At 39.8% G+C, this 25,193-nt stretch overlaps 1 protein-coding gene and 1 long non-coding RNA gene across 16 annotated transcripts in view; one reads left to right on the top strand and one right to left on the bottom strand.

Annotated features, from left to right (window-relative positions):
* KALRN (kalirin RhoGEF kinase) overlaps positions 1-25,193 on the bottom strand; it is a 509,101-nt gene that overhangs the window by 93,286 nt on the left and 390,622 nt on the right. The window lies entirely within an intron of this gene.
* LOC308479532 lies at positions 7,536-23,448 on the top strand. The gene is made up of 3 exons (XR_013987721.1): positions 7,536-7,579; positions 20,787-20,872; positions 23,147-23,448. It is a non-coding gene; the product is annotated as an uncharacterized lncRNA (long non-coding RNA).

Below are 25,193 nucleotides of genomic sequence, written 5' to 3'. Positions count from 1 at the left end.
AAGCAATTCGATCTTTATGAAATCTGACAAGAACTGAGCTGATCTGTAACTCTGGATTAATATGTGGATTGGAACCCAGTTATCAACTGAACTTCACATTTCTCTGACACAGTTCTTGCCTCAAAATTCACCAAAATGCATTTTAAAATGCACATTTTGAGAGACAATATGTTTAGAAATAAGTACTTTAAGGAAAACATATTTAATTATGCATTAAAATTCACAGATTAATATGGAAATGTGATGGAATGGATTTCTGAACGGACACATGTAAAAGTGACATAGACAAGAAACAGACCTGAGCCATCCATCCCTAGCCTCGTATTTTCATCACAGGCTTGAAACTTCCTTGGAGTGTATATCTAATGGATCATAAGGCACTCTGAACAAACCAGGATGCCCATTAGCTTAGCTGGTTTTAGTTGCTTAAGTTACATTTTTTGAAGACTCTGTAGTAGTTACATGGTGAACTATGAGTTTGGCTCATTCATATGATTTCAGCATAGCAAAAAATACTATGACTGCCTTGACATACACCAGTCAAGGATTTCAATGTCATAATTTAGGATTGTATGGATAATAAAGGTAGTTCATTTAAAAAGTTGAATCAGGTTCAATTCAACTCCTTTAAAAGAATATAGTCTGCATACAATGCAACACACAACCACTAGATGTCCATATTTGCTGTCTAATGGCAAACTGTATGTCTGCATCAAGCTAAGCTGTTTTGGACTGAGTGGTGGGGGTATGACAGTGTATATGATGGTCAGTTAGTAACTGACAGCACCAACCAAAGCTGAAAAAGGACCCATGAATTGCTTACAGTAGTAAGGCTGGCAGATGTTACAAAAGCAGAGGCAAACTTTCTCTAGATGCTTCATACAACTTTTGGAAAAAATAACGTAAAGATTCAAAGGAAAGCGGAAAGTACCCTTAAATGCTGAGGGGAATATTTATGAAAAATAAGCGAAGTCAAGTGGCAGAATTTATAGAAATCTACATGACCACAATGACATCAAAGGCATAGCATCTAGCTTTCTATAACAAAGCCTAATAAGCTTCATGATCATTCCTAAAATTGCATATTTTGGATATTTTTGCAAAAATAAAGTCCTTATAGCAATGAAGAAAGCTTTGAGAAAATGGATGCAATGTCTGCTAAAAGCTCAACAAGTTTTTAAGGACAGTGTAAGGTTTCCCTTGGCTAAGGGGCAAAGGCACCTTCCTTATATACCTTTAGGCGCCAGGCAAAAACATTCCTCTTCAACCAAGCCTTGAACTGATTAACATCACATTCCCTTTTAAATGTGCTTGTGGGAAGAGGTGGGTTTATTGGTTTGTGGCTCCCATATTTTTATCATGTAGTCTGCATTTTCATCTTGTATTTTATCCAAGATCCATGGATGAAGGGTGGTACACAACTTGAATGAATTAATGATTAAATGAATGAATATTTTGGGCAACCAGCAGGGTTTCCATTTTCTGGTTGCAGCTTTTAGCATTTTACTGAATTCTAGATCCTCTAGTGGCTTTGTGGGAAGCTACTCTTATCTAAGGAACAGTACAGTAAACTGCAAAAGCCTCCTCATCAATTATTTGTGACCCCATGCCTCAGACAGGGGCTAACATAAAAATCAATTTGTGACATAGCTCCTGTCAATAACTTATTAAACTCTTAATCCTCTGAAGTAGCAAAAACCGCTTGGGTCAGGGGGAGAGCACTCCTGAACTCTGGTGCTTAAGGAGCATTTGTATTATTTGACCCTCATATATTGTTACCAGGCAGAGACTCTTTGTCCTTTTCATCTTTTTTCATTTGTTAAAATGTCACTTGAGGTAGAACTCAAGCTATGGCTCCATCACAGTGGGTGTATAGCCAGAGGAATTCCAATGAAGTTGATCAAGGACATAAGGTTGCTTCTTGCGGAGCTACTTGCTGGAATAACTTTGCCCCCTATATTAACAAATGTATAATACTGCAAGTTTGGGGCAGTACAATGTATTAGATTAATGATGAGGCAATCCTATGGTCTCTTATTTTGGAGAGGGAGTTCAATGTCAGATTCCCCTTCCCTGTCACTGCCACTGAAGCCTCCAATGCCCTGGCCCAACTGATGTGGGTGCATGGGGAAGGTATGGAAAACCACTAAGATCTGAAGGATATAAAGTCATCCCAGTCCCCTGACATGCCTCTGTAATTCCTAAGCATGCCTAAATCTCCCTTGCACTCTCCACTGTTCCCAATAGGAAGGAAAATATTAATTAAATAAATTAAACCCAGAAATGGACAAACACAAGATTTTTGTCCATTTTTCTGCCCTGTTGGCTCAAGTCTCCCCACCAACCTTAGGACTGCATCGTTGTGTTCAAAATGGAATCATGCATGCAGTTATCTAGAATCCTACTTCAAAAGGAGTAGGTCAAAAGGATTAGGTCATATCCATCATCTTGACCACTGACCCTGCTAGCTAGAGCTGATGGGAACTGTAGACCAGCAACATTTGAAGGGAGTACATAGTTCAAAGGACAGCATTTTTTAAAAGCTGTCCTGGTGTGTGTGTGTGTGTGTGTGTGTGTGTGTGTGTGTGTGTGTTTTCGGTAACACTGCTAAGATAGTTCTTAGCAGTAACTTCTATGTTCAAAGACAATTTGCCACTGGATACCAGTTGCTGAGGGACTGTTGCCTACATGACCTGCTTGTAGGCTTGCCAGAAGCATCAGGCTTTCATTAATTTGTAACAGAATGCTTAAAAGAGAATGCTGAGTTCAGTGGGCTTTCTTCCCCAGGTAAGTTTGTATAGGATGACAGTCTCCTTCTCCAAGGTTAATCCAAGTACTGTTTTATAATATGTTTTTTTTTTTAAAGGCTGCAAGTTATTACTCACACATATGCGTGAGTAACATCAGATAAAAGTCAAGCCTTGAGAATATAATATTTCTTAGGTAAATGTGTTAGTACCATTTCCAGCAATATGTTTGTGTCTCCTTATTTCTGTAATAAATTCCCTTATTACGTTTTATTCATTTTTTTAACAGCATTTCACAAAGCGACCACATGTTTGCATTCAATAAAAGGAGGAGGGAACATTTATGTGAGCCGGAGCAAAGGCAAACAATAAAAGGGTGGGGGGAAATTGGTAGCTGATTTAAGAGCAAATATATAAAACTGGGAAGGAGAACATGAGACCTTCCAGATGTTGTTGAACCCCTGCTCCCATTAGCCCCACCCAGAATGGTCAATGGTAAAGGATGATGGGAGTGGTAGCCCAACAATATCTGAAGAGCCATGGTTTCCCTATCCATGCTGTAGAAACACAGGGAAATTATCACACTGTTGTGGAGTGCAGTTAGGTTCACAATAAAATCAAGAACAGGGAAACACAAAGTGCTGGTTCCACTCTCTGCTGCTCCACAATGCTAACAGAAACTGGTAGAGCCTTTTTAAACTACAATGATGTGCTTCTTACGTCAGTCCCATGTGGAAAATGATACTTGATTTTCCATGAGGCACCTATCTGTAGGTGGCATGCCTCCTTTAGTATTGTGACACTCAGCTCTCTGCAATATTATACCGTTATGTTTTATCTACGTACATCACTATGGAAGACTGAGCCAAAGAAAAACTATAAAAGATGACACTCCAGTCCTAGACTTTCTTTTTCCATATTTAAATATGGAAATGTAAGGGGAAATATCTCCATAGATCTGGACTGTAAGCATATATATTTGCTTCTAGTTCCAATCATTGCTCATAATGACAGAGTATTATTCAAGTCCATCACAGCAATCAGACCACACCTTTCCAGTAAGCCTCCTTCATAAAACTACTGGATGGGCAATACTGAACTATCCTGTGAAGCGGTTTTGTTAAAATATTGAGGAACTGAATTGGCACTACTCTCTTAAAGAGACATGTTTCCTCTATAGCACAAACTGATTTTATCTATTCTTTATCTAGGAAAAATTGGTTAGATTAGGGGAAAAGCTCAAGAAATTCAGAGTAAGGAAACACTGTTAACACACAACAGCAAAATTCACAACATTCAACACTACCAGGATGATTTAAACAAAGCACACATCTTCACTGAATACTAAACGAACTGCCATTTCTGTTAGGAAACTTCTACCCATCAGGCTTGGATGAAAGCCAGTTTTAGTCACTATGAAATTCAGAGAGCAGAAAAGTGAGAAAGATAGAGAATGATGATTAACTTATGTCTACAACCTAGGGTTGGGGTGGAAAACCGAGTCCTGTCAACTCATCTCTCTCCACTTGTTGAATTTCAACTGCACATTGTTCAGTGTTGTTGTCATGCCCACCTGGGTGAATAGGAAAGGGCAGGATGTAATGTTCTCTGTGCAGTTTACAAAAAGTTCCTGCGTAGTTTTATGAATTGTATTTTCCCTCCTATTAAAACAGATGGCACCAGTCACTTTTGTCCCTCCCTGCCTATGTGTACCAGGCCAGAGAGCTATCCAAACATTTGAATAATTAAAGCTACTTCTTTATAAGCAGAAAAAAGTCCTCCTAAAAATGTTCAGATATATCTTATGCAGGAGACTGGGATGCTGCCAAAGGTATTTTTGCATGATATCTTATTGTCTTTGTATGGACACCCACCCTGTGCCCTGTCAACATCACATCCCCTTCTCTGTTCCACATTGTTGGCACATATTAAGTGATCCTACACAGCAGGTAGCTCAACATGCAGCGACTGTTTCTGTCACCAATCCTATATCATGCATAATGTGTAGGAATGGTAACAAAAACACTACTCCATGATGAATCTCCATTTTTCTTATAATGCATATGATCACTTACCATGTGTTGATAATGTGGAGGCAGGGAAAGCGTTGATGTCCAGATATGGGGTAAGGGATACTACATGTTACAGGGGAAGAAGAAATCATACAAATATGCTATTTTGGGCAGCATCCCCACATTCCACATGAAACACAGTTCCACCTTACTTAGTTTTAGGCCTCATTGATTTCTTGAATACAGAAATCTCAAAACGCTTTGGAATCCAGGAGCTGTTTGAATTAAAAGAAATATGGACTTCTGAAACCTCCTTCCTGGTCTAGGTCTCTTAGGTAGGAAAGAAGGAGATGGGAGGGAGGGAGAGATTCAGTTGGTTTTGTTGCTGCCAAAGGAGAAGAGAAAATGTCCAGAGAATTATGAAATCACCGAATTGTAGTTGGAAGAGAACACGAGGGTCATCTAGTCCAATCCTCTGCAATGCAAGAATCTCAACTAAAGCATCCATGACAGATGGTCTTCCAACCTCTGCTTAAAAACGTACGGTACGTATATTTATGGTCCTTTAGACCAAGAAAAATCCAGTTGTTTTACAACAGGTGGAAGAGACCACAACAGTAACTGGAAACATGCAGTTATAGTAGCTGAAAGAAAATCTGTTTCTCTGTGTTTAGATAACATGCACCTTTTAGTGTTCCAGATTGCTTGGGCAGATTGTGGCACAACAGGAAACCTTAATAGACAACCACATCTACAACCTGACTCTGCTGATTTTTGGACTGATGTAGGCAGCCTGTGCACATACATGCGCTACACAGCTTGGGATGATATGCTTGCACAATTTGTAAATGTTCTCTAGGAAAGAAAGACTTTGCAACTACTGCCCTAGAAGAGCAGCTCATTAAGATTATCACGGAATTGTTTTAAGGTTGGGGATGTCTATACGGCATGATGCTTTGCTACTTTTTCTTCTTTTACGCCACATATTGCTGTAAACATCAGACTAAGATAAGCAAGTCTGTGTGAGCCTCTCTTGCAAAGTCCTCAGAACCTTTAGCAGGAAGCAAATAATAGTTCATGTTCAAATACTATAGCTTTACATTCAGATTGCAACAATAAATGAAAATGCATATGTTGCTTTCAAACTTTACACAATTCAGTGAAATACTGGTGAATGGCGAAGGTGACCAGTGAAATACTGGGGAAAACGAAGTCATGTGTCACCTTCAGGTTCTTAACTAAGACTGAAGTAAATAGCAAATATGGAGGAGCAGACTGAGAGGTCTTGAGGACCACATTCAGTCCCTGTGCCCAAGGTTCTCCACCCCTGCACTGCTGGCTATACTCAGGATGAGGGTAAACTGGTACCTCAGTAACAGTGCATATGTATGAGGCCTGTCATTTGAATAAATAAATCATAGTTGGTCAACTGAGTTTTAATGAATTTTGCATATATTTGCATCTAAAGTAGCAAGTCAGACAGAAAAAATTGGATTATTTGTTTTTAGATTATGTACACATCTGTTGTATCAGGCACCCTTTGTTCTTCTAAGAAGGCACCTATTGATTTTTAAACATATCACATAAAATAATTGTTGAAAGAGTTAAAATGTGCTCCCTGATTAATTGGAAACACCTTTTCAATTTATCAAAAGGTTTTAACTGATTAATTACCAAAACATGGCATTACTGGTGAACAGCCATGACACTCATGTAGTAATAGACTTACAGGTGGGTCCCCATTGCCTTATTCAGCACATAGCATTTCCAGATTGTCTCAGCTGGCCCTTAATCACTTAGTCACTGCTCCTAATTAAGACTATGGACAGAGCAATGTTAGGGGGGGGGGAGATTCCATAACAGAGGAAGCACCACTTTCTAAGCCTGTCATGACCTATGACCTTGCAGTACACCATGGAGGGCTCTGATGAGGAAGATGTTCAGACTGCTTCCTTGGGAGAACTACAAGTGCCTTACTGAGGGCCTTCCTATCTGGAAGACAGAGCTCTGACTCAGAGGATGAGTCCCTAGAAGAACCTGTCTCGCAACATCATAGAAGTCAAAAGACTACAAAATAGTGAAGAGCCTTTAAACAGCCAGCCAGCTGCTCCAAGGACCTACCATACTCCATGTCTTGTCAGCCTGTACAAGGCTTCAGTTAGCTCTAGCTCCCAGCAGAGATGACATGTCCTGTAGCTGCCTGCAGAGGACAACACTTCAGCCAACACAGCCCCATAGGAGCTGTCAGAGATCCTGTTGCTGCCTGCCCAGACCTGACTTGGGCCTGACAGTAGGCAAAGCCCTGCTGGGCCCGTCAGTGATGTGGTATCTCTTCCACCCTTTTCATCTCTGTTTTGTTCTTAGAATCCCCTCCCTTGGTTCCAGTGCATGAGAAAATAAATCTGCCAGCATAGTATTTCTCCCTTCTTGGGGGCATGTCAGGGGAACAGGAGGGATTTTGATCCAGTGGATCAAAGGTCTCTGATTCACCCCTGACATGCCCTTTTTGTTTTCCTACTATTGTTAGAGCATCACAGGCTGCAGAACCTGTTACTGCTGCACCATGGAAGTCTCCAGCAGTTACCTTCTTCACTCAGTTTCTGTTGGTGAAGCAGAAAGTCTGCAGCAGCCCCTCAGCCACCCTCCCAAGGAACTCCGGGTTGTTCCCTAGCAGCCTAACCCTGGGTGAATCATTACCTTGCAGTATAATGTTTTGCTGCCAGACAAATAGGTATTTAAGTTTCCATGGCACAGTCTTGTGAATGCAAAGCAGAAACACTAACAAGCATTTTACCATTTGCTGGATAGCAGAAAGAAGAGGTAGGTAAAAAAAAAATCTTTCCTCCTCCTTTTTTTTGTAAACAAGCACACAAATTTCTTACAAAAGAAAGAAAAAAAGAGCAGGGACAGGCAATTCAATTCAATGACCACCCAAATATGACAATAGTGGTGGTGGGTTCATCAAATATTTGCCACATTATGCTTGGGTTAGTAATCTTAAAATATGGTCTGTGGTCTGTATTTAGAATAAAACACTCTTTGCCCTGCTGAATAGTTCAGTTTTGCATGGGGCTTTGCTGTGATAAACCTCTGTTTCTGTTCATCTGTATATAAAATAAGTTATTGGATTAGGGTTTTCCCCCACTGGCAGCCCAGTTCACTATGATAGCTGTAAATATCCCACCCCACCAAGGTGAAAAATACATTGAAATAAAAACCTTATTTGTTTGATACCGCTAAGATAATAAGCATTGTTGAACATACTTGGCAGCATCACCTTAAGAAACCAAATATCAGTTCTGAATGCATAAAATAAAATCCTGATGGAAGGGTTCAAATTATTCCCTGGTGTTTTCTTCTTCTAAATGCTGAAATCAGAGAACAGATGTTTTATATGAAAATGGTTTTAATCTTAATTGGAAGGGATTATTCAAACTATGTATAAACCAGATGGCTCTTGAAGTCACACTCCCTTTTGCCCCTTTCTAGAGAGGCTTCTTTCAATCTTTGCCATTTTTTTAGGTTGTTCTTCATTTAAGACTCTTACTGTTGCTTTTTTTCATTTTTATTGACTGTCTTCAGGCACAGTTACTGTAAATTCAACATTCAGCTTTGACTCAAGGGAAGATTGGAATAAATTTCACTTAATGGTTCACTGGACTGATCTTACAGAGAAGACTTGAGCTGACTTCACTGACAAACATATGCAGGGACAGGGGAGAAATATAGAGGGATTTAGCAACACCAGAGATTTCTTATTTTTATGGGGGGGGAGCAATACTGGAGTTTTGAGGGCAAACAGTTGCACCCCCCCCCCCATTTAAATGGAATTTCACAGGTGTTGCATTGCAGAAAAGTAATCTAAATAATTTCAGGTTAAGGATACACCTGTTAATATTCACTGTTTAGAAGGTGTTGAATGCAGACACCTCACTCTATGTGTGCATTTATTCTTATGAAACTCATGATTTAAAACATTTCAAAAATTCCTGAGTATCCACTACCCCACTCTCCTCCCCCACCTTAGTTGATTTGGAATGGGGAAAGCTTCATAGAAAAGGAATGCTAATGAATAGGCAAAGTTGTGGACAGCATGAATCCCCGTCAATATACTCAAATTTTATTAATGTGGTGTGTAAATTGGAAAATAATAATGAGTGGCTGGGGCAACCCAGTCAGATGGGCAGGATATTACTACTACTACTACTACTACTACTACTACTACAATAATTGCCAGGGCAAGGAGGGAGAGAACCCTACCAGTATTTTTCTGCACCCCCAAATCCAAAGCAGTATGCCAGCAGTCCTATCCTAATAATGGTCTTGATTACTGTTATTAGTGATTCACAATGGCGTGTTCAAATTGTGCACAGCAAAACTAGCACATAATTACTTCATTATTCTAGGCAAAGAATGTGGAACTTGTGACCACCACAATCTTCAATCATCCCAATCACCCATGCTAGTGGGGGCTGATATGAACTGGAGCCAATGACATCTGGAGGGCCACAGGTTCCCTATCCTGTTCTCAGCTATCACTTCTAAAATGTTCATTTGAAATAAACTGGTTTCCCTCTCTCTCCTTCAGCACTATTCCCATTGCAATCCTATGCATGTCTGTTCAGAAGTAAGTCACATTGAGTTCAGCTCGAAAGCAAGTATGTATAGGACTATAACCTTAATTTCTATAAATGCTAAGCACATTAAGTGGAAGTACATCCCACTCATTTTACTGGAAGTTATTTCTAGGTAATACACTAGGGGATGAGTTATAATGCCTTTATCAAAGAAAGCATCGTGGAAAGTCACTACAGGAAGAAAAGGGTCAGCAAAGGATGTGAATAGATTCCCAGATCCTTGACAAATCAAGGATCAACCAGGACCCCCCAAATTTCTATACAATGACCATCAGCTTTTATATGCAAATGAAGGTTTTTTTTATCTTTGACAAAATAAAGGTCTCATTCTCAAAGACAGACAACACCTGTGAAATTTGAACAACCAATTATTTTGCTAACACACCCCATGATTTTGCTTTCCCTGACTTCTCTCTCTCTCTCTCTCTCTCTCTCTCTGTGTGTGTGTGTGTGTGTATGTATGTATCACCATTGCCTTTCTTGGCTTTCTTCAGAAATCTAAAAATTCACACCACTATTTTTAAATTATTCATATTATCAATGCAATAGACTTAACTGTCTTAATAACTTTTTGTTAGCAATAGCAAATAAATTTTAAATGTACGTACCAAATATAACTGTGTAGTACTAGTGAGTGATGGTTACTGTCATGGGAGGCTTATAGGACACACCAGCCACATACCTTAATCTCTCTCTCCAACAAGAACAGCAAGAGGTAACTCCTGAGGCCACCCAGTTACTGCTAAGTCTAGTGCCACCTAGTGACTAAACTAAAAAAGGTAAAGGTAAAGGACCCCTGACAATTAAGTCCAGTTGCGAATGACTCTGGGGTTGCAGCGCTCATCTTGCTTTACTGGCTGAGGGAGCCGACGTCTGTCCGCAGACAGTTTTTCCGGGTCATGTGGCCAGCATGACTAAACTGCTTCTGGCGAAACCAGAGCAGCACACAGAAATGCTGTTTACCTTCCTGCCAGAGCAGTACCTATTTATCTACTTGCACTTTGACGTGCTTTTGAACTGCTAGGTTGGCAGGAGCTGAGACTGAACAACAGGAGCTCACCCCATCGCAGGGATTCAAACCGCCGACCTTCTGATCGGCAAGCCCTAGGCTCAGTGGTTTACACCACAGCGCCACCCGCATTGTGCAGTGACTAAACCACACAATGACAATATCCACACGGTATTACATATGAAAAAACAGTCACCACTTGCTAAGCTAGTAGATAATTACCACCTACCTTATGGCTGACCATTTCCTGATATTTGGTAAATCATCAATAGCAGTATGATACCATTCTAGTTACTGACCAAGGAGAGTCCTGGTTGGTATTGCTTCCACTTGGTGTTAACCCATTAATAGTAATGCCATCTCACACCTGCTGTCTTAATTTAGCTCTCAGGCTAAATTAATTTCAATACCTTTCAACACTTCTCTTTCCAAATCTTATATCCATTCATGCTTTGTATCATCAAGAGGCATACCTTTTTCCACCTCATGTATACTGTATTATAGTAATCTCCCATTTCTACTCATGCAGTTTACCTACTACATTACAACATGTGGTATTTAAAACTATTATTATATACTCATATGATCAAGCTACTTTTCCATTATTTGTGCAAATTATGCAAAAAAAACCCACATCAACTCCTTGTACCTTTTAGAGACATCCTTTCACTCATTATTAAATCTATATAAGTTGACTACTGTTTTTAGATAAAAATCTAAAACACAAAACAAATAATATGAAGAAAAAAATTGTTCTTATCAAGTTGCAGTTCTGATGGAATTATTATGACCCTGCTGCAATGACCATCTGCTAACATCTGCTATAATCTTGCATTGGCTACAGAAATTAAAAGCTTTTGCTCACATGCAAAGAGGGTAAAAATAAAGCAGAAGGAAAATTCACTGCAGACTGCATATATTAATATCACTAACTTCAAAAGAGAAGATAGATAATTTTGCAGAAGATTTCCCCCATCAAAGTCTTCTATGAACTACTTTTTTATCTCAGTACAGTGATCCAAGCCACAATGGAGAGAAATAAAACTGATCACCAAGACACAATCATAGCAGTGCACCAAAAATGTGAAACCCACTGTACCTTGCCCTCCTGCTGTTGAACAGGTGTGTTCTGAACAAACTAACACTTGTCTTATCAACTTGACGTCATTGTTACTGGGTTGACAAGATGTTTCCATGACAAATTTGAAAGCTGATCTGTCCCCTTCAGTTCTGACGATGCCTCAAGACTACCTCTCTTTTCCAACATTTTCATGGGTAACACCCACCTATTAGGTTGGATGAATGCATAGCTGAAATTTAACTTATGTCTTCATGTGCTTGGAAAAAGTAAAACAAAGCTATTTGTTGAGCTCTCCCCCACAGCTTTCTGTTCTGCTTCTACTGTGACCACACCTTTATGACCCATAACACAATGTAGTTTCAAAAGCTGTTGGCTATATCTGCATTAACAAAGGAAATCAGTAACACAGGAAACGACAAACCTTGTAAGCACACAATTCTATTAACACTTGGAAGTATATCCCTCCACTTCTACACACACACAAGCACACTGAAGGCTATGAATTATCATCTCTAGCAGACAGAGCTCATAATAACTAGCAGATGTATGAACTTTGCATGATTGGGAGGAGATTTCACATGGATTATGGAATGATACAGCTTTCCATACGTATCAGGGTGTTTCAAGGTAAAGTAATTTATGTTCTATAGTCATGGATGATAAGTTGCAGTGGAACAGCAGGAATCTGAGTAGCTTTCATATTCCATCCCATCACAGTTGCAATCCTCTAATAAAAGAATGCTAGAAGCAGGGCTCTGGGTACAGAGGAAATTCCCATAGCACTTGTAGCTCTGTTAACACATTACTGGTCTGCAGGTGGGGTAGAAAAGTTATCCCAGTTGACAATGCATATACTGTACATCACTTCTTTTCTTATTTTTGTGTGTGAACAGATGCTTAAGACAATTATTAGCTTGATGCCATAAGGTAACCTTTCCAGGTTAAGGAAATGGGACTGAGCCTGTAGACACCACTAAGTAGAACAGTACAGTCATACCTCGGGTTGAAGTTGCTTCAGATTGAGCGCTTTCGGGTTGTGCTCTGCGGTGACCCGGAAGTAACAGAACGTGTTACTTCCAGGTTTCACCGCTCGCGCATGCGCAGATGGTCAAAATGATGTCACGTGCATGCGCGGAAACGGCGAATCATGACCCGCAGACGTGGGTTGCGTTTGCTTCAGGGTGTGAACGGGGCTCCGGAACGGATCCCGTTCGTATCCAGAGGTACCACTGTATAGTACACACTGGAGTGTCTGGCAATGATACGACTCTTGCCATGCGAGGGCTCCTCATTCTGGAATTGATCAGTGCAAGCCTTGTTCAAAAAGTCCACATTGATCTTTGAAGCCCTGCCCTCTGAAATATTTTTACTGGGGGTGGGGCAGGCTCCAGGAAGTTGAGGCCAAGGGCAAGAAGCTGGGAAGGGACAGAAAGAATGAAACTTGATCCCATATATAGTAAAAGAGCTCTGCATTTTAGTACAGTGGTACCTTGGTTCTCAAACTTTATCTGTTCCAGAAGTACGTTCCAAAACTAAAATGTTCCAAAACCAAGGTGCACTTTCCCATAGAAAGTAATGCAAAATGGATTAACCCGTTCCAGACTTCCAAAAATAACCCATAAAGCAGCAATTTAACATGAATTTTACTAGACCATCTTTACGAGACCATTGATCCATAAAATGAAAGCAATAAACAATGTACTGCAGTCACACAATCAATCAATCAGTAGCTGAACTGGGTTCCATACAGTCACAAAAACAAAACAAAAAAGAGCCGCAAAAACAAAAACGCAAAATAAAAAGCAAAAACAGGCAGACATCAGTGTAACACTCAAAATGGAAGTGTGGCACTCAAAACGGAAGCGTGGCACTCAAAAATGAGCACGTGTGGCTTCCGAAAAAGTTCGCAAACTGGAACACTTACTTCCGAGTTTGCAGTGTTTGGGTTCCAAGTTGTTTGAGTACCAAGGTGTTTGAGAACCAAGGTACCACTGTATGTCTATTTAGAATATTCTTCTAAACTTCTACACAGTGCTGTTGTGAATCAGTCAAGCATTCAGCTGCATACAACTAATTCAATTATTATTCTTTGAATTTCTAAGACTAAAAACAAAACACTCTGTCACAAAATATAAATGAGTGATTAGGCCAGCAAAATAATTCAGGAGCAACCAAAGTCTTTCCTTCTCAAAATAAACAGCAGTAACTTTACTTTACCAGCAACTAACGATAGAAGGTAAGACTTGGCAACTTCTATTATTAGTAAATACATGTCATTTTTTGTTCTAATGATGAAAGTCAATACAAATGATTTGTTGTATGGCTGGGTAGGTCAATTGGAACCAGATTTCCAACAGGTTGCATCGGCACATACATATCGTTAATGCTCTGCATATGGTTTCCAGAACATCATACTTTTAATAAATCTTGTTTCCCCCCCTTCTATACATGTTGCTTCTAATTTGGTAACAGGAAGTTGATTTAATATATATATAAGGCAGATGCAACTTTGACAGCTTTGTACAAGATATAACACATTAATAGATATACTTTCTCAGTTGTCTATTATGGTTCATTGATGAGGAAGCAATATCTCTGCTGACCCCATGACCAGTGCAGATTTCTTCTGATGGTAACTAAATAATACACCTCTCTTTTAATCACCATATGCACATTATTGTCTCCAAATAATTATACAGGACCAGAACTAAGGATAGCATCAATAATCAAACCTGTATTGAAGTGTGTTCAATTCCTTGGAGTGACTTCTAGAACTCTGGAACTATTTGAACAACTTGTAAGTATGTCTGGTCTCTCCACACTCTTTTCACAACTTGCAGTATATTCATAAAACAAAATGACGGATAGTGACCCAACTTGTAAGGAAGAGTTTTGTCTGCATCTCCTTATCTTGACAAACACACTTCTGTGTCAAAATTATCATGAAGAGCAAACCTCAGCAGAGACTGTCCCCTGCTTCACAAAGCAAAATTCCCTGAACAATATGTCCAAGAGAACAACTCTGAATCAAGGAGAGATTTGTCAGTTTAATTATGTTCAAAATGAGCATAATTAAGAAATCTTTTACACACTGCATTGCTTTCCACTGTACATTTTATATAAAAATATATAAACACACGAACACACGTACACACACACACACACGGCTATTACAGTGGGTTTGTACATCAACACCTCCAGACTCAGCATGTAGCAGCATCGCTAACACAGCAAATACATCTACTGCACACATTTTTATTTGATTACCACCATTTTTGGAAATTTCCCCCGTGCTTCTCTGTAGCGTCTATTCTAGACCAGAATTTTCAAAGTTCATTAATCTGTGGGTAATCTCTTTGAACAACAATGAATAATTTAGCACTTCAATCACTTCAGCTCTTATGAGCCAGAAACACTTTGTAAGGCAGTGCCCATATTGTCTGAAAGCTGTTATTTTATGTTCTGGCAGTCGTCATAGTAACTCATGGGGGAGCATGTGAAAAAGCCCATATTATATAGAAGAATGATAAGCATAAAAGTAAAATTTGAGAATGGATTCCATTCCATTCCAGGATCTACTATCTGTCCAAGCTGTATGCTTTAAAGCTTAGGACAGTGAATATCATGTGCTTGCTTAGGGGGTGGTGATAGCCTAGTTACATATTATTCACCCTCTGATCGGCTCCCTTTAATAATCTGCCATGAAATAAATGGCCCGTTCATAAGGCACTGGAAAACAAGCTAAAAAGCCCTGTGCCACATCTAGGAAAGAATGGAAGAATTTGCCTTTCTAGATCAAATTTCAGAATTCTGTTTCCACAGAATACAGAATACAGGATTGTGACCTCCCACCCCCACCCTTTTCCCCCAATGGAAGGTTGGGTAGGCTTTTTTTTTTTTTTAGAGGGTGCTTCGGATAGGAAATAATCTTCCTTAGACTCAAAGAGTTTGGAATATTATGCACTAGTACTTTACCAATGCTCTGGTTGTATCAAAGGATGTTGGTGTGTGGAAGAGTAAAAAGCTTGTATATTTTATATATTACCAAAAAAGCCTTCCTCATTGTATACTGTTTGATAAGCTTCCCCAGTGGTCCACTGTGCTGAATAAATTCCTCAAATCCCCCCCCCCCCATGGGGAAATATTATTTATAATATGTAAAATATACATGCTTTTTCTCTATATCTATCATGTTTACTTGTCAAGTAATATTAGGGCTGCTAGTTTTAAGGGCAGACCTTTTAATTGTTGAGGCTATTTTGATTCTAATACATCTCGGTAATGGATCATAAAACCTATCATATTTAAGTATTTCCATAGTACTAGAGGAATGATAGCGTATATGTCTACTCAGGAATAAGCTCCACTGAGTTCAATAAGATTTCCTTGGAGGTAGGTGTACATATGCTTACAGACTAGTGCTACCTAGTGAGCTCATTAACAGAGATAAGGATTGAACTAGATACTTGCTAGTACTTTCATTTTAGTACCATAACCACTATGCTATGTCTGCTCTTACTGAGGCACAAGTAACAATGAAACGATCACATCCGTTATTTCTAAAACGATTATAACAAGAACATGCATCTTACAGACAGAAGGGAAATAAAAAGCTAAAGTCATGAGAACATGCATCTTACAGACAGGAGGGAAATAAAAAGCCAAAGTCATGAGAATATTGTCCATCTCCCTGGGATCTGAAGGTAGAATCCTAGATGCACTGCCACTTCTTGCCATATGAGTTATTATTAGATTCTGTGTGGCCTGAAAGAGACCCTTTTGATATGAAAACCTCCTCAGAGTCATGGTGTCTCTGAAGCATACAAAGCAGTGAACGTATCTGACCTGAAGCAAGTGCTAATGAATCCTACCAAACTTATATGAATGTTCAATTAGAATGTACAATTAGAATGGCTTGTTAGCCTAGTTGCCTCTTCTTTCTTCTCCCTTTCCCTAGCTCCACACCTCGCAGCCTACCCTAAGAGATCACTGAGTCACTCTTCAATGAAATAATCTTTAATTAAAGCTAGACACACAGCTTGTTTTCTCACCCATCTAGAAACCTTGTAAATGCTTCAAACAGTAGAGGTTCCAAAACCCCAGAAGGGATCACTGAGTAAAACCTTTGTTAAAAATTGGTTCAACGCATGATCTGAACCACTCTTTTCATCAGCCAAGCTTTCACACAAAGTTGCATGGCCTGCGATAATATTCTCGGGATAACCTTGAATCTTCAAATAAACAATAGCTTCTCTTTAGCGTCTTAAGAGAGATTTGCGGAAATGTTTAATAACGGTATCTGTTACTGTTACAGAATTATAAAATTGTTTGATAAAAGATTAAGGCAACAGTGTGTCACTACAAAGTTAAAATTGTTAGCACTTTGATCAAATTTGTAGTGGGGAGCATGCAAATAATATATATTGTAAATTACCTTTCCTAGTGTTTCCACCTGTCACTTCCTATCAATAATATCCCTGTTTTAGCAGATGTAAATGATTTGCCAGAGTAACTCATTCCGTAACCAGGGGGTATACGCCTGAAGTTATTTATTAAGTGCCCTGCTTGCCTTAAGGACTTTATAAGCAAGCGTCAAAATGAAGAAAATGAAAGAGGAAAGTAAGTTACAAAAAATATTTCCAAAACAATATTTTATTTTTGTGTAACAGCCTTATATAAGCAGTGGCCAAATCCTAAATATTATTTAACAGGCTAGAGGTAAGGCAGGGTGTGTTCAGACAGCACTTTACTCTGTTTCCCCAATGTTTCCTTACCTGATAATTTTCAATCTTTCACACAATATAAAAGCCCCTTCTGTAAATCTAGTGGACTCTAGTGGAAGTTTAATGCTAACATTTCCATGTTAATGGTTTCCAGAAAAAAAATCAGGTGGCTAACCAATTAACCTGGAAAATTGTGAGATAACATTTGGGATGGTGTTCCAGCATAAAATTTCATGGGGGGAGCATGGGGGAACAGAAGCTCACACGCACATAAAAGGTGGGGGGGGTGGAAACATGTTGGATAATGTGAGCTGTTGTGTCACACCACACCTTCTGCTATGAATGGAATTTAGTGCCATGTGGAGGTGCTGAATGTAGAAACTGGAACAGAAGCACTAGCATTATAACCAGGAAAACTAACACAATAATCCTCATGTCTGAATGCACCCACAAGCTCTATGCATGAATGAGTGAGCAATAAAAAAAACTAGAGTGTCAGCGTGGAGCTGTTGAGGGGAAAAGGGTACACACACTAGCTTCTAGTAAATAGGCATCCTGGGCCAGGTTGTTCATGTGCATGCACTGCTGTTATCAGGGTTTGGCTTGTAAAATGCCAGTGTAAACATGAACCTCACCCAAAACAGGCATATGCACATAGCTAGTTCGAAATGGACAGAGCTAGCTGGGAATCAACATTAGCTATGTTTTCCCCTACTCTCAAACCATTAGATAATTGTCATTGATATCAGTACAATGTACTCATTTCCATGTCACCAATGTTTAGGGACAGCATGAAAGACATATATTAAATGGGCACTTAAAACAACAAGAGTATCAAAAATAAAGTACAAAAAAATACAAAAAAGAAGCCTTTAACTACATGATCATACGCCGGTCCTCCTTTAGTTAACTTTCCACAAGTGCTCCCGTTTATGAAAGACATGCTGGACTGCAAATAACCCCAGCAGGGCAGTTTGCTCAGCAGCAGAGAGGGAATGTCTGCAACATTTCACCACACCCATTATCCCCTTTTATGGGTGGTCTGAGGAAGCACTTCCTTGATACTCTCTTTGACAGCAAATAAGTACCGTATATTAAAAAGGAATCTATGGACTGGAGCTGCTTATTCTAGAGAAATGGATAATTATTTTTTAGGTCCTCGCTTAAACACTTAGGTAGCCTCTAATAAGCTGACAAAACACAACATTATTCTGCCACAAGTCTATTCTGATTTTTTCAAGTTCTTCACCCATTTGTTAGAAATCTTGACTGAATGGTAACTATGTTAGTGACCGTGTCCCTATAATATGGAGCTGTTTTTCTGCATTTACACAAATGATTGTCCACCATATTTACACCATTTACACAAATACCAGTCCCACTCTACAAATTCTTACAACACATTTACATCCTAAATTGTTAATTCAAGTAGCAATATAAAATCTGGCTTCTTCAAGGGGAGAACACTCCTCCTAATTAGAAATTGAATTGGAACACTGTACCTTTACAGACTTGCATTTGAATAGTTAATTTTACTAGCTGATCATGATTATACTATTATTATCCCCTTGACCTAATGTGATGTAAGAGGAAAGGGAGGGTTTCAGGTCATACTCACTCTCTTCTTGATCTGTTTTGGTTGCCTCGAACTCATCCACTTTAACATTCTGCTCCTTTGCTGGCTGCAGCCTCTTTGCGGTTGAAGGCAAAACTGAAAATGTTTATGTCTGTCTCTCTCTCTCTCTCTCTTTTCCCCTCCCCTTGCCTGTCTGACTTTCCAGTGAAGCTTTATAGGTTTGCAACATGGTTTATTTCCTGCAATTTAGCACCACACAGTCATTCTGAACAGAGACTTTGTACCACCTCTGCAACTTGCATGGGCTGCCAACTTTTATGTCAGTAACTGGGCTTCCCTTATGCTTTGGAAGATTCAGCCATTCTGCCTACAGCGAGATCACATGTACATCAGAAGCATCTTGTGATTTACAGACATTGCATAAGCAATTAGCTGCAATAGCAAATAGTTCACTAACATGAGGTTTAGCTGAAAGCTATGGTGTCTGCACTACAAAGACATCTTATGAAGGTATTGATTGTAAAATGATTTTTTCACACTGCCTAAACTACAAGGCAGTGATGGGCTGACAATCTGATTAGCTGGCTAAGGACATTCAACTCCTCTTTTTCAATATTATGCTTTTAAAAAAGCTGTTTGGCTATCTTCAGTCTCTTCTATGGTTGTGTTTAAATGCAATGCTAAACTGTAGCTTAAGGTTACAAGAATGAAGGTGTATATCAATTGTGTGGTTGAGAAGCAGCAAATCATAAATAAGAGAGCTTTGCTCAGAATGAACCAGATGCCTATAAGAGTTGTGTCTCGAGCATCTTTCAGTGATTACAGTGTGAAGCTCTTACATAAAACAGTTTTTCTAAGGGTGCTTTGTAAAACTACAGTCCCAAATTCAAAACAGAAATTCAGATTTCACTGTCTCTATATTAAGAGTTAGCTATTCTTAAAACACACTGTTTATCCCCTAATTCAACATTAAGTATGAAAGTTGTTTTTGCTTTTAAAACTGACCTGGTTATAATAAATTGTGGGTGTGTTGAGAAGTTTGGGAAGGATGTCCTCTGGCAACCTTTCAAACATCTCTTTTGGATGATGTGGAAGAGCACTAATAATGCACACCATATGATTTGTACTAGTCAAACATAAATGTCTCATTAATTTGATTAAAGCCATGCATAATCACAGGGTTAGAAGTGACCTGAAGATCTTTCAGCAGCTCCTGCATCTTGAAAAGATAGGATTCCTTTACCATTTACATACACACCACACATTAATCTTGCCTATAAATTAACACAAAATATCAAACAAGCGCAAAAACTTAACCAAGTGTGAATATGGTGTACTGTATCCCACAATTTCTGAAATTGTTCCAAGATGCATTCTCCTGTAAAAGGCACACATACATTCCAAGATTGTCAGACAATATGACTAGGCTATTTTCATGCTCTACAAAAACCCTTCCAAAGTTCATGTAGGTTTGTACATTAAATATAACTTCACAATGGGAGATATGTTCAAAGCCTGGTCTAATTTAGTGGCCAGGGACAGGTGATAGTGGATTATTTGCAACCCAACACAAGTGTCTGGCAGAAGAGGGTGCCATGACAATGGTAACAAGAAGACCATGTCACAACATTAAGGAGCAAACAGAATGAATCCTTTCTTGAAAATCAATTCAGAGGTGTTGGGGGCACGGGGGCCGGCAAATCCATGCAATCTCTTACATTATAACTAACTCTTTGTACCAAGCCTTCCTAAAAAGTCTTACAAATTTTGTTGAAGTCTGAATGCAAGCAGCTGCTCAGCCATAGGCTTCTTCATTTCAGGCATCCACAACATTCATTCATTCTACTGCTCATCATCCAAAGATCACAGGGCAGTTTTCAATATAAAAACATAGGTTTTTGGTCATTATAGGGCCAATAACGTGCCCAATGAATGAGATGGGGCCAGCAGTGCAACTCCACTCCTAGTAGACTAGTTGCTAATCATATCTTGAATTCCCAGTGTCAGATACAGACTCTAAAAACTGATCAACGGTTGGACAGAGTACGGTATATGAGCATTGCTGAGGCTGGAAGGTGGAACAGAAGGTAAGTAACATTTAAATATCCAATTCAGCTTCCCCATATCTCGTCCATCTGTTCTTCACTGCCATAGCACCTTTTGCCCCTAGCCCTGCTTCTGCTGAGTGAACTTCTCCATCACCTGGCCTCTCCCTTACTCTATTGATTCTGCATGGCACTGTCAGCATGCAGCCTACTGCAGGGTAGCCTCTTGCTGTCACTCTTGACCTTATGATGACATTGTACTGGATGAAAGATAGTAATAGCAGAAGAAGAGGACTCAGCATGCTTCCTTATTCCCTCCCCACCTCCACAACTATCGGGCATAGCTCAGATATTTTAAAGGATAGAAAGGGGGAGGGGAGGAAAAAGAAAAGCCTGCTTGTGATTCACATATGCAGTGCTCCCTGGGTGCAGATGCAAAAGGCCATAGAAGCACAAATTATTGCTATTTGAAAACGCCTACCTGTCCCCTTCAGTGCAGAACCCCAAAGGTGGCGAGAGAAAAATGAATATTTCTCAAAGTCTTGAGTGTGGGAAGCAAACATGAAATCTTTGTGCTCTTGATTCATTTGTGTATGTGTCTTTCCACCCAGGCAACCGCTTTGTCGATCGACCCCTTTATGCATCACAGTCAATTCAAGAGCCTGCCAGGGATGGGGGTGGGGAATCACATGGACAGCTTTACGTGGGTGACCCAGAAAGGGAGGGGGGAGTCATAATTGTTGCATTATGGGAATTGCTGGTTAAACTCTGCTCAGAAGCAGATGGGGTAATCAAAATTTACACTGCAAGCACATGCTTTGGACGGTTTGCTTTTATAAATGATGAACAATCTATAGCAATGGCAGAGTTCTTTCTTGCTCACCGCCTTCCCAACTATAAGCCAATAAGTTCCTGCTAAAACTTAATAGTTTAAGGCTCTGAAGTATATTTATGCCATTTTCTTATGGATCATTACTCTATGTGTTCTCATGAACTAAATGGAAAGAGACCACCCTACTTCATTTTTCACAATGTGCATCTCATGTTAGAATTCACAATCTCACCCAGGTTTACTGAAAAGTAAGCCTCATTTAGTTTGATTGGGTGACTTTCAAATAGGTGCACAGAGGTGCAATGCACTTAAAGTGCAATGCACCTTTTTTTTGGAAAGCAAGAGGAAGTATTTCTGTTCTGACTTTAGTATGCTACAAACACACAGGACAGTAGCCTACCAACTGCATGACTAGGGGAAAACTTATTTATTCTAAGCCAAACAACCAGGAGCTTTAAATTTAAAAAATCAAGTTATTTTTATCAAATAAAATACTATCACTTTCAATTGCTCTAAAACTACACAAAGAGAGAGAAAAGCAAGGAGGAAACAAACAGGAAGAAAGGAAGGAACTCTGATGATTTGGAACTGAGTTGCCAACCTGTGGCTTACAGATAACCACGAATCAGTCAAAACCAAGATATCAGGATGCTTCACGAAACTGAGGAATACTTGATTCATTTCAACAAGTGATGCTGAACCGGATCATAGTTATATCTTTTTTTTGGGGGGGGGGGGAGTCCAAACTACTCAAACAGATTTACCGCCATATTGCTAAATAACTTCTAAATGATCAGTTATTTTGTTCTACACATAAAATGGGATGTTACTGTCACTGAAAATTCCCCCTCAAGAAAGTTTTAAGTATTTGTAATCTCAACTTTTGTCCCTTAAGCAAGGGGGGTGGGAACCCTATTACAATATTTCCTACAGTCCGCAGTCCCCAAAATCTCAATGAGTTACTAAGCAGAATCATTCATTTTATATCTCAAGTAATTCTGAACAGCTTTGTGCACATGAACACTAAGGTAGTCTGTGGACAGGAGCCATTGGCTGCCAATGCCCGGTGACTTCACCACAGCCCAGGATGGGTGTGACGCTTCAGAGACCAAACATGGTACAAGTCCCTAGCACATTGGGGGTGGGTGATTGCCGCTCCACCACATCAGATACCTGCACTGGGCACCATGCTGCAGGGGGCACCACAATAATGCTGTAGAACAAAGTGTGAGAGATGGGAGGTCAGCCTCAACAAGCTTTGTAGCCAAGATGGGTTGACAAAAGAGCAAGAGAAAGAGATCTGCATGCTTGGTGAATCTTGAGGAATATAGAAACACAAAAAATTGGGGTGGGGTTGGGGTTGAGAAACAAACACAGATGGGGCACTTCTCTCCCCCCCCCCCACCAAGGTTTTGAATGCAACTGCACAAGCATGCAGTATATGTTAATCTTGCTGTGCTCTTTGGCTGTCTCCTAATCTGTAGGGTCAGGGTTTACATGGCAAGCTTTCAAAAACCATCACACAGGCTCCTGGCAGAAGAAGGACAACAGAAGCAAGAAGCAGAAGGAGAAACTGAGTGGAGAAAAGAAGATACCCAAAAGATGACAGTGAGGAGGGGGCAATAAGGAGAAAGCAGGAGGTAGGAGGTAGTGAAAGACAATTTATGAGAGAGTGAGTGAGAGAAGGCAACAGAGGTGTTGGGTGAGAGCAGAGGCAGCAAAGAGGAGTAAGGAGAAGGTAGGATGAAAAGGACCAAGAACAAGAGATGGTGAGGGTGGGGCTGGGGGCAGAGGAGAACAGAGTGATCAAGTGAGAGAAAATGGACAGGAGCAGAGGTGGAGGGAGAGGAAATGGCAGCATAAACAGTGGAACACAAAGGGGAGAAAGGAGAGAAGTATAAAATGAAAGACACAGTAGGGATTGCAGAAGAGGAAGTTAGAAACAGGGTGACAGGTAGGGGAAGGGAAGGGAGAATCAGGAGTGAGGTGTTGTATAGGGCACTAAGCTTTTTAATCCAAGCAACATTTTGCTGTGGGTTCTCATTATGGCATTCCTCCCACCCTGGCTGGGTCTCTTGTGCTGTAACTGAGTTAATCTGCAGAACCAATCTGGTGATCTTGCTGCCCTACCTTAGCAGGGGAAATAGCTCTGTGGGAAGAAACAGACACCATTCTCTCTATTTCCTGCCCTTTGTCAACCTTTCCATTTCCATGATGAATTGTTTATTTCTTCCACAGCAATTCCATGTAGTCAGAGTCCTACCTAAGACAGAACAACTCTTTAAAATAATAATAATCCCAGCAGTACTGGAAATTATCCAGGAAAGAAAGCAATAATGTATGTGTCACCATTGATTACATACGCACACAAATTCAGGCATTGAAGTCTCCAGAAGAGACGTCAGTGACACCACCCACAAAATGCTGTGCGTAGATAACCATCTGCCACCATGAGTGATGCAAATGCATTGGAAGTGCAGGGCATCAGATTTTCAACAAACAAATGAATAAATAACATGAATTTTCACTGTTTATTTTTTATTATTTTTCGTTGTGAGTCATGCACCCTAACCTTTTGAAATTACTAATTAATAACAACCGGATGTCTCACATTAGTACCTGTGGTTAGCATTTATTGGGGTAGGTCAATGAAGAGTTCTCAGAACTTGATTGCTTTAACCTCTTACTTGGGCTTTGGTGGGAAACTGCTGTTTCTGCCAGAGAATTGCATTTTAGTCCAGTCTTTGTTTCTCTATTGCTAGGGAGGGGTGGGGAGGGTGTGCATTCAGAATCTCAACCTGTGCCTGCTCTTATACGGTAATTCCCACTTACTGAATTGGCTCCACTTCCATATGTGTGTTGGGGGGGGGAGAGATTTGAGGATACATGTTGCAGGAATGTACACCTGCTCTAAGGTGGCATTCTCTTTACTATCTGATAGATAAGACTTGATTCCTGTATACAGTGCTTGTTTCTAGAAAAACAGGTGCCAGTACTCACCATGAAGCTGTTACAGTAAGTGCCACATTTTTTAACAAAAAAAGAGAGGTGTACCGGTACTGTGTACCCTTGAGTAACCCCTGAAAAAAAGCACTGCCTTTATATAAAACACTAACCACATAGCGTTTTGTTCTGTTGTTGTTTGATTCTTACACTTGAAACAGTTATGACCACTAGAATAAAAAGAGTTTTCTATTTGGGGAGAGGGAGCTACATTAATACAGCATAAAGACTCTTGGCAGCATATTTGATAGCAGCACATTTGAAGGTAAAAAGGGCATTGTCTATTCCTCTGCAGATAATCCATATGGGAAAGTTATCATAAGTGGATTCTGAGTTGTATTGTCAAAGGGAGACTTCATGCTCACCAAAGAAACATTTAACTTCACAGGCAGTAGAAAAGCAAGCAAATGGAAGGCAAGAGACAGGTAAATTCTGCCACCATATCAACCCAATGTGTCGAACTGTTCAGACACTATTTCTGATGGCATTAATACAGCCTGGATAATTTTTTCTTATTGTTCACAGCCT

This window comes from Podarcis pityusensis (assembly GCF_964106645.2).
Source record: "Podarcis pityusensis genome assembly, chromosome: 1".
NCBI classification, from domain to species: domain Eukaryota; kingdom Metazoa; phylum Chordata; class Lepidosauria; order Squamata; family Lacertidae; genus Podarcis; species Podarcis pityusensis.
Note: the sequence above shows the minus strand (reverse complement) of the source record. Positions and strands in the feature narration are given on the sequence as shown.